Here is a 9,984-nt window from a genome sequence, read left to right as displayed (position 1 = left end):
TCAGTTTTGTTGTCAATAACTAGTTCAAAATTTTGAAGTGAGCCTATAAGTTCATCAATTTTCAAACTTGAGATATCATGAGCTTCCTCAATAGCAGTTACCTTCATGTCAAACCTCTTGGGTAGTGATCTGAGGATTTTTCTCACAAGCTTTTCTTCAGAGATCTTCTCTCCAAGTGAGTCAAAAGCATTAGCAATGTCTAGAATATTCAAATGATAGTCCTGAATGCTCTCATATTCTAACATTTTCAAATTCTCAAATTTAGTGGTAAGAAGTTGGATTTTAGCACTTTTTACCTTAGTTGTGCCTTCATGTGCAGTTTTGAGAATCTCCCAAGCATCCTTAGCCACAGTGCATTGCTTGATCAATCTGAACATATTCTTGTCTACACCATTGAACAGAGCATTCAATGCCTTTGAGTTTTCAAAAGCCAATTCATCTTCTGCAGCACTATTCCTCTTCTGGTTTCAAAACATCAATCCTGTTACCATCAACATCAAATTGCACAGGATGTTCCCAACCATTTAGAACTGCGTTCCATTTTTTGCTGTCAATAGATTTGAGAAAGACACTCATGCGTGATTTCCAGTAATCATAGTTGGAGCCATCCAACAGAGGGGGCCTGTTTACAAATCCACCTTCCTTGTCTATAGTGCTAGAATGGAACTCCCTAGAGCTCACCCTAAAACAGGTAGGGTGCCTGCTCTGACACTAATTGAAATTCTAGCGTACTTGTTTTATACGTTCTGTCAGATTTTTAACGTTTGCAATGTTCCGATTAATGTTCTGAACGGATTAAACCTGTGTAGTGATAAGTCAAATTTAAAAAGAAAATTAGAATTCCTTTATAGTTGAACACATTTAACATAAACTAAAAATAACTTATCTCACTTGCTTGTATCATAAAAATGGGAAAACAATAATATAAAGATGGATTAAATATAGGTTGAGATTCATGCGCTTATTTTTGAACAAAATGCTATACTATATGAAAATGGTGGGTATAAAGAAATAGGTGAAGAAAGAAAGGATCATAGTGTGTTGGATTTTCTAATGATGAAAATAATACTTCATGTAATATAGAGAATTTGGTAGTGGTATTTAAAACGGGATGAATTAATCCAGCAAAAAAGAAAGTATATATATTTAAATTAAAAAGTGATTTGTAAGTTAGTAGACTTTTTAACTTTTTAGAGAAAACCCTATGGAAAGCCTATGTTTTTTTATTTTTTGAATTCCACATTCTTAGGGTTTTGCCATATGCCAATTTGAACTGGACAATAAAAAAAATAGTAAAATAGAAAACATAAAAAAAATAGAGATGAACAGTATTGAACAATATGAGTTCTTTGTTGTTAAGATTATAAATATGCCTTTTATTTTTATGAGCCAACTTGTAAGAAAAGAATAGTAAAGCCAACCTATACAATTTTGATTCTCATGACCTTAATTTATACTTTTTGCTATTTTTTTCTCATCAGTTTTTTTTGTTGTTGCAAGAAATAAATAGTAATGGCAACGAATATGACTTTTACTTAGATAGTATTTATATGGCCAAAACATTATTTTCATGTAAAAATAATAAAAATTATAGGGCTTTTACTTTTGCCAAAACATTCTTTTCAATTACATAATAATGGATAAATCCACCGATAACCCCTTCTTCATGGATAAGAAGCTATCTCCCAATTACCCACTAAATGCTGCTCTCCTTGCATTTGCAATTTCTCAGTTAATAAAATTTTTAACGTTTTACCATAAAGAAAAACGATGGGATAAGAAGCAACTGTTTAAAAGTGGAGGGGTGCCATCTTCTACAACAGCTACTGTAAGTGCTCTTGCGATGGCGGTAGGGTTCAATGAAGGCCTCCATGGACCGGTTTTCGCTTGTGCATTGATTCTGGCAATTATAGTTGTGCATAATAAAACATGTGAGGAGGAACGACAGGCTCAAGAGAATGAAATTTTGCTTGAACTTCCGCCAGAACATCCGCTTCGTGCCAGTAGCACACCTCGTGAAGATTATTATCAAACAGGGGCACATATCGCTGCCGGTTTCGTGCTCGGAATAATGACTGCATTCGTTCTTTCTATGATAATATTATCTCGTGCTCCTCCAGAGTACTGGGAAAGCAAAATTAGGGAGGGAAATTAGTGACGGAAAAAATAAAATCTCTCACAAATTCTTTGGTCATAAAATTTAGTGACTTAATTAGAGAGGGATTTCATTTTTTCCCTCGCTAAATTTCCCTCACTAATTTTTGTTTTTTAGTAGTGTCCATCCCACAATAATTGAATCATTTATTGAAACATGATGTTTGAACATATGCGTATGACATAAATTATAGTATTGTTCTTCAAAATTATTTAGCTTCTTCTTGTTCTTGATGGAATGATACTTCGTTGGAATCACATATATAGTGAATCAAACCAAGTTGCTAATGTTTTGTCTAATGATGCCTTTAATAGTTTATCTATAGTTTATTTTTTACTTGTCCATAAAAAACATAAACATGCATGATCTTCATTTTGACAAGAAACCAACCCAATAATTGTTCATGAAGTAAAATTCATGCCATGCATCACCACCTTGCTAGTGATTGTTCTAGTGCAACATGAGCTCTTATTTATAGTTAGGCTCTGTCTCATTATTTCAATGGTTATGTATCTAAAAGAGAAATTGGATCAAATTAAAGTCTAAATAACACATGAATCAAATAACAATATTTTTAGGGAATATACAATGTTGTAGAGAAAAAAAAACTTCAAATTAAAACAAACACCTTTTCGGAAATAAAAAAATATGTTTAGATAGAAACATTAATCAAACACAAAGACAATATAATATCACATACATCATTAGACAAAAATATGATATAACTGCAGAAATATTTAACTAAAATTTTGGAGGCATAAACATACGATCTATTCAATAAACAATTCATTTGTTTTATAAAATTCATAGACATAGTTCAATACCTAAGACAAACATTAACTAAGAATCCTATTTGCCTTCATCTTTATTGAGTGTTATATATTTTGAGAAGATCTAACTTGACCCTAACTTAAAAACATAGCCGGTTCCGTAAAATTGTAAGATCGAGACTACTATCAAAATCGTTTCTAGTGTTGGTAAATTGGTTGTATACGACACAACTTAATTAGAGACTCAATTTGCTCTAATTTTTTTCTAAAAACGTAGTCGGTCCTATAAAATTGTAAGATCAAGACTACTATCGAAATCATTTCTAGTGTTCTTAAATTGGTTGTATATGATACAACTTAATTAGAGACACAATTTAATGCAAAATTTGTCGACCAAATCATAGATTTAGTCATCGATGACTCGTATAAGCGATAAGTCGTTGTAGAAAAACATAGAATACACCGCAACACTAGAAACAAATAACAAATGATACAAAGATGATTGGTTTGGCTGAGGAAAGACATGGCTTATACAACTTATTAGTGGATACCAAACACACTTAAAATCAAATTTGTTTAGACTAACAGTACTTTTTCTATTCCTAAGTCAGCCATTTGGCACTCTAGGTTATGACATCTTTCTCATCATAGATTGATGCTTATGAATAAAGTTTATCCTTTTCTGTCTTATCTTGATCACAAGCTTGTTTGTGATACCTGTCACTTTACTAAATAAAAGAAGCTTCCTTATGTTGGAAGTAATAATAAAGCTAGTTCTGTATTTGTCTTGATTCATTTTGATATATAGGGTCCTTTATCTACAACTTCTACTCATGGTCACAAATATCTTTTTACTGTGTTAGATGACTATTCCAGATTTGTATAGATAATAATATTAAAACATAAATCAGAAGTTAAAATCATTAGAACAGATAATGGCCCTGAATTCTTTCTTACTCGGTTTTATCAGTCAAAAGGTATCATTCACCAAACTTCCAATGTTGAGTATCCATCAACATTTACTTAATGTTGGTAGAGCTTTACTTTTCCAATCTCGACTTCCTCCATTTTTTGATTCCCATGCTACCTATCTTATAAATAGAGTTTCCACTCCTTTACTTGATAATCAGTTACCTTATTAATTGTTATACAAGAATGTCCATGATGTCCAAAATTTAATGCTTTTTGGTTCTGTGTTATGTTTCCACTCTCAATGTCCAGAAAACTAAGTTTCAACCTAGAGCAACAAAATGTATTTTTCTTGGTCACAAGCTGGGAGTGAAAGGTTTTGTGTTGTTTGATGTTTAATCTAGAGAGATTTTCATTTCTATAAATGTCACTTTTTTTTTTTTTTTAATAATATTTGACCGTATAAGATTTCTTCATCTTCACTTACTCAGACTAGTTTTTCCCCTATATCATCTTCTGGTATGCATATGTTGGAACACTAGTTAATTCTAGTGAAGAAAATTGGAAAGAAAAACACTATGAAAAAAACTAGCACTAGTGCAGAAAATACTTTTTAAATCAGGTGAATATGACTTTTTAAATCAGGTGAACATCCGATTTATAGGTGGCCGATTTAAAAAGTGGTTTTGATTTTAAGTCAGCCCCCTTTACCCGATTTAAAATCATTTAATTTAAATCGGTTGACCCCACTTAAAAAGTCTCAAAAGGGATAAAAAAAATATCAGTATCATGCATTACTAAATCGGTTGAACCCATCTAAAATCTTTTAATTTAAATCGGATGAACCCACTTAAAAAGTCTCAAAAGGGATAAAAAAAATCAGTATCATGCATTACTAAATTGAGCAAGCTCATCCAAAATCAGTATCCATCTTGTATTGCATCTACAACGTTTGTTCATACACATAATTAAGACAAGAAATTCTCAACGAACCAAACACACCCGGAAAAAACAACCGGACAATAGGAATGACCCCCTACGCATACCACACCACAACATCAAACCCAGCCCCCAAACACTCCAACGCGCTCAATCCTGCACCACAGCAGCTGCTGGCAGCAGCAACAACTGGTGACAGCAGAAAACAACCAGCAGCAGCAACTCAAACAGAAGACCGCAGACCTGCTATCAACACCAAAAAACCACATAGCAGACCGAAACAGAAGACAACAACAATAAATTAAAAATATAATGTAATTGAAACTTCATTACAACATAAGAACAATGACAGAGTAAATGCATAAAATCAACAACCATAATTTAATAGTATACTATTCACAATGAAATGTGCATTTGTTTAACAACAAATTGGAATCAAGATTATAGAGTCTGAAAGACCACTACTATTTCTCAAGTAATGATTGTCTAATAGGATTTCAATGACATGATTGCAAATTCTCTTTGAAAGTACATGTGATCCAAATGGGCTAACTTATAACTAATTAGAAATGACCATACGCCTGATCAATCTACTTATTAATAGAACTTGCAGTATTCAAGAATAACACATTAAAAAGGATTTCGAAAATAGCACTGGATTAGCAAAACCATCACTCAGTACGATTTAAGGATAGCACAACATGTAGTATAATAAACTTCATTGTAATCATAAATTCAAAGTAATGCATACTTTGTTAATAACACCCGACAAAAGAAACCAAACTTCAGTTCATGCACATTCAGACAAGTTGTATAAACATTCTGAGAAAGTAACAGAAAATTAACTAAATGATTCATCAGAGGATACTTCAATTTTGTATGGTGATTGGTGAACATGCATATAGCTTTGATAATACCTACTAATTCAACACATGGCTATCCCGATAGAAACCTATAAACATTTCTCTTTGATTTCTGAGCTATATATATTATATATTATAAAACTATAATAAAAAATGCATCTAGAGCTATTCATTTGGAAGAAAAAACTAATCACGTTGATAATGCAAAAGATATCCATGCCAATACAAAGAGTGATCCAAACTATTTCTGAAAAATGAAAGCTTTAAAAAGGATAATCATTTCTCTTTCAGTGCATCAACGGAAACTTACTTCAATATGAAGACTGACAAAAAAACGTTCGCATAATTTTAACTCAAAAAAATAATTGGTAAACTGCAACAAAACATATCAGCTGACCTCTTGCAGATTTCTTATTATGCAATCTGTTACTTGAGTATTATATTTTTGGTCTGATAATTTCTTATTATGCAATCTGTTACATGAAACGAAAGCATTAACGTGTTTTTGGAAGTAGTAACCGCATATTTATAAGGATGAAATCCTATAGCAAGACACTGACAGACCTTGATTCTAGGTAAATTCTAGACGGAATGGTGGGCAGCCATTGTGTGGAAGAAGGAAAAGGGAGAGACAAGGGGAACATCACCTACAGCTCAGAAATGGATAAAAGAAGAAACAGTTGGATGAGAATGTGTGAATAGGTTGGAATACTCTGAGCGGAGGACTTTTTTTTTTCAATTTATGGTCTTGGCTTGTTTATGTTTTTGACAGATCACATAAATCTACCTTGGAACTAACTACTCTCCATATTTAATTTAAGAAATCTGAGTTCCAATCATATGCATGTATTAGCTCCTGAACTATGAAAACCAACACTATCAATCACTAGACCCAAAGATTGTTAAGAATGGAAAGTGAATATATCTATTGATCAGCAGTATAACGACAACTTTTTACGTCTCATTGTTGTGATGATTCAAGTTTATCACACCATATTAAAAAAAAAAAAACAAAATCTAAATGACAAACTTAGTTTAAATTTATATCACACCTCCTAAACGCTTTGCCACTGCACCAGTAAGAAGGCCACCAACCATATCAACAACGAGAATGTCAGAATTTGAAGAAACATTAGCCATTGAAAGTAGAAGGGACAATGTGTCCACACGCAAGAATCTGAATCAGTTATAGTTAGTTAGAAACCAATTCAAGGATATATACATAGAGAGAATGATACTCCAATTCAATAATATAATAGCCACACACGCACACACCCCTTCACATTTTTCAGACTATAAAAGATGCCACACATGATATACAGGTCCAAAACGCAACAAAAAGTGAACTCATAATACTTCCATCCAGATAATAACGAATTCAGAAGTCCCCGAAAAACAACATTCAAGAATAAGTTGTTTGGAGAGGGATAGAGAGGGGTAACAGGTTGTAGGTATAATCTTATTGGTAAACATATCTATATTAAAGATACAACACTATATGCAAGAGCTATCTTCTGCATAGACAAATGCACAAAACCATGGTTATACAGAACTTGGACATTGTAAATAGTAACTAAATCAGGTATGCATACATCAATTCAATCACATCCATACCTGGAGAAAGCCACACCGTCAGATAAATAATTTCATGTCCACTCCATATGAAAGATCATCATGATCATGAGTATCTACCTGCAGTTTGTCACATACTCAAACATTGCAATTACACTTCATAAAACCAGCTTTTAAATCATCAACATATCCATTATTATAATTGAAGTGCAATTGACCAAACAACCATGAACTCAGCTCCATGTGTGATTTGCATTTTATTCAAAAATCTGACTCAAATTTGTGACTTGGTGATAAATATCAGATAAGATAATACAAGAATCCATTTTAGAAATAAGCATTCATGCTTAGAATATTCACTATATGCTTGAAATAACATATTTAAACTTAATTGCATCAGTATAATAACAGAATTTCATAAAACATACATGCTAAATGTAACATTTCTCTTCAAATATTCATGGTTGGAGTATTCCCAACATATACACACCCACACGCAGCTCCAGATTGTCGCAAACTAAAGTTAAGACAAGCAGACAACTCTTTTCTGCATTACTTAGCCTATGGTATTACGGTGGATTTTTCGTAATTTTGTAAAATCTATGCTCAGCCATGAGACCATAACTCACCCTAATACCAAACATGCACTATATAACACAATCATCATAGTGAATAAAACCATAGACATCAGCATATCACAGATCATATTTTAATGTCATTAAATTCTAAACTGGAAACATCAGCAAACACTCACCAACTCCACCTTTAGAACAGATTAAAAATAATTTCATCAAAATTGAATTACATAAAAAGCATTGGGAAATTCCACCTTTGCGTAGTAGGCTTCCGCGTATGTGAGACCAAGCAAGGCCAAGGGCATACGAATTGCGCCGCAAGAGCAGACATAGCAGACCTTCAAAACCTACAAAAGAACAATCTGCAAACAAAACCAATTGCAGTAACAGATGAAAATCCAGTTGCGCAAACAACAACAACCGTGCAAACAACAGCCTGGACCAACAGAAGAATCTCCAATCGACCCCAACAACCAGTACCAAAACCGGAACAAAACACTGAGTCAATCGGAATCGAACCCAACAATCAGTACCAAATTCGGACACTGTGGGTCAATCTGAAGCAATCGAACCCAACAACCAGTACCAAAATCGGACACTGTGAGTCAATCGGAAAAAACAATCGACCCTGAATAGAGCAAGCACAATCGAACCCTGAATCGGACAAGCCAGTCGAACCCAGAATCAAATCGTGCCTTTAAGACCGGTGAACACCCAGAAACGAAAAGATCTGGAGAAGATGTGACTGAACCACCGTGAGAGGTGGCGCAGTTCAAACCCTTGCCGGGTTACTGTTCATCGGACGGGTTACTCATGTTCTCTCCTTGCTCTAAACCTCCTTTTTTTGAGAGGAGAAGGATGTAGATCTAGTTGTTTCGTGGCGTCGGAGAGAAACAACGCCGGCGAGGTATAGGATGACAACCACGAAGAATTAAGCTTTCAGCGAGTTCTGAATCGGAAGGACAAATCAAGAACGGTGTGTAGGTCATGTACTTATGAAGAAGATCAGGGTGGTTATGACAAGAAGAAGCAATTGGTGAGAGGTGAGTAGAGAAGTAGATCTGAAGGGATTGAGGATTTTGTGTTGGTGTTGGGGTTGGTGTTTTGGGCGCGTATGGTGTGAAGTTGACGGAGGAGTTCGTCGGGGATTGGTGGAAGTGGTTTTGGGGATTTAGGTGATTGGAGAGTTGTGGAGAGATGGTAGAGAGAGAGAGAGAGAGAGAGAGAAAATGTTGGTTGCTACCATTGCTATTAGGAGGAGAAGGTTTAGTGTCATGGTGCTGAATGTGAAACCCATTTGGTTTCTCTTATTTTAATTTCAATAAATTAAACCATGTGGACCGATTTATAATCATTATCACCATTTTGAGTTTGAATCTTATTTACAACCGTGCCCCCGAATTGAGTTTTTAAATCAGGTGGATATCCACCCATTTAAAATATTTGACTTAAAAAGTGTTTTTTGCACTAGTGTAGTGTGTGGGTGTGACTTAAAAATGTCCCACATTGAAGGGTCACCCCAACTAGTAAGTGTTTATATACGGGAAAAGTGACCTCTAAGGGTGTGCCCTTGGGGTACCCAATTTTGTGAACGGGTGAACGCTTAAAAAAATTGATATATATTTTTTTGTCACTTTAAAATGTTAAATTAATTAATTAATTAATTAATTTTTCATTATACGAAAGTGTTACGCGTAACAAATTGATGTGTTACATTCCGACCCGATCCAAACCCGTATCCAGAAGCTTCCGGATATTTCCAATTAAGAAAACACGTTTGCTTGAGGATTAAGCAAACTTAATCCCCAAGTCACGCGTAAAACGCGTTTGCTTAAGGATTAAGCAAACTTAATCCCCAAGTAACTCTGCCTATAAAAGGAGAGCTCGCCCCACTCATTCTTCACACCAAAATCTCACAGTTGATGCTTCCTGTGCGGTTTTCTCTCTTCTCCCTTTCGATTTTAACAAATCGTTCTTCTTCTTCTACTCCTTTCTGTCCCTTCGGTATTAAGAGTGTTCTTAAGACCATAGTCCCTTGGTCTTAGGTTCATATTCCCTTCGATAATATATGATTCTTCGGAATATAGAGTGCTATTAAGATCATATTAAAGAATGATCTTAACAGTATATATATTATTTTAATAATTTTAAGGAGAAATGGTGGTATCACCATATTTGAGTGGTCGTAGTGCCATATTCAT

General features: G+C 34.2%; 1 long non-coding RNA gene across 1 annotated transcript; it reads right to left on the bottom strand.

Moving 5' to 3' along the window:
• Positions 1 to 4,747: 4,747 nt before the first annotated feature.
• Positions 4,748 to 8,673, bottom strand: LOC146916130 (uncharacterized). Its single transcript, XR_015014883.1, has 3 exons — positions 8,038 to 8,673; positions 7,251 to 7,328; positions 4,748 to 6,813 (listed from the first exon to the last, which is right to left on the bottom strand). It is a non-coding gene; the product is annotated as an uncharacterized LOC146916130 (long non-coding RNA).
• Positions 8,674 to 9,984: the final 1,311 nt, after the last annotated feature.

This window comes from Medicago sativa, chromosome 6 (assembly GCF_051527215.1).
Source record: "Medicago sativa cultivar Bolivia chromosome 6, Bolivia_mono, whole genome shotgun sequence".
Lineage (NCBI taxonomy): Eukaryota > Viridiplantae > Streptophyta > Magnoliopsida > Fabales > Fabaceae > Medicago > Medicago sativa.
The sequence above is the reverse complement of the archived record's forward strand: the minus strand, read 5'-3'. Positions and strand labels throughout refer to the sequence as shown.